Below are 1,260 nucleotides of genomic sequence, written 5' to 3'. Positions count from 1 at the left end.
CATCTTATGGTTTACGAGTTTTCACCTCTTCACAAGAAAATGTCTTTGGATTGGTGCAATTGCTTCTGATTTTGGTAGGAATTTCCCTGGTAGGGAAACTGCAGATAAGGGTATACGCATGCATTTTGTCAGTTTTGTCATTGCGATAACTAGACTAGAAAACTTGTTTAAGTGTTTCCTGTTTTATAATCATTGCTACTTTGATGCATGTCCTAGTTCAAAGTGAAGTCCTTTCTCAGTAGTGAAATACCTTTACTGAGGAACTCAGACTGATTTTTTTCCTGTATAAACATTTCAAGAAAATGCATAATTGGGGACTACCTATAACTCATTACGATGAGAAATACATGGTTTCTGAAGACAAAAAAGAAATGACTGGCCATCTGTATTTATATGCAGTGAAGACCAGCATTTTCTATGAACCAGAAAACAATGGCCACTAATGTCAGGGCATGGGATAAAGGAGAGGGTTTTAATTTGATGTATTACTTTAAACAAATAGTTACTTATACTATATATGGGTATGTATAGGATCAATCCCCACCAAACTTATCCAAACAGCATTTGTTTGAAACTCACTTTAATAAAGTGAATTCTATATGTAATAACATTATTTTCATTCCAAAGTTAATCTGATCACGTATACTAAATATTTCTTCATATGCAGGGCTATACTTTATTCTCATGTAGGAAAAAAAAACCACATTTGTACAAATCCTAATTACAAGGCCATCCCCAATAAAAGCTCATCAAAAGAAAGTTTTCTGACACTCAAGTAAATAACCTGAAAGGGATATAAAAGAAATAGTTAAACATTAACTTTAATTTTTTAATATTAAAAAATTATTTTAAATTTTTTTTTTCATGCTTATTTTTTTAAACAATTTCATGATGTCTTCATAGACATCCTTGCCAGGGGCTTCTTCATGACCAGGGCCACTCTGAGTCATCTAGCAAGTTTCCAGGGCATATCATCTGAACTTCCATCTACTTCATTTGAGAAACTCTACCATTTGAACCAGCATGTAGGATGCTGTATTAGTCTACTTGGGCCGCCATAGCAAAGTACCATAGATCAGGTGGCTTAAAACAACACAAATCTATTTTCTTGTAGTTCTGGAGGCTGGAAGTCCAAGATCAAGGTGTCGGTAGGTTTGGCTTTTTCTGAGGCCTCTCTGCTTGGCTTTCGGATGGCCATCCTTTTGCTATGTCCTCCCATAGCCTTTTTCTCTGAGTGCACTCATCTCTGGTGTGTCTTCC

This window comes from Rhinolophus ferrumequinum, chromosome 3 (assembly GCF_004115265.2).
Source record: "Rhinolophus ferrumequinum isolate MPI-CBG mRhiFer1 chromosome 3, mRhiFer1_v1.p, whole genome shotgun sequence".
Taxonomy (NCBI): domain Eukaryota; kingdom Metazoa; phylum Chordata; class Mammalia; order Chiroptera; family Rhinolophidae; genus Rhinolophus; species Rhinolophus ferrumequinum.
The sequence above is the reverse complement of the archived record's forward strand: the minus strand, read 5'-3'. Positions refer to the sequence as shown.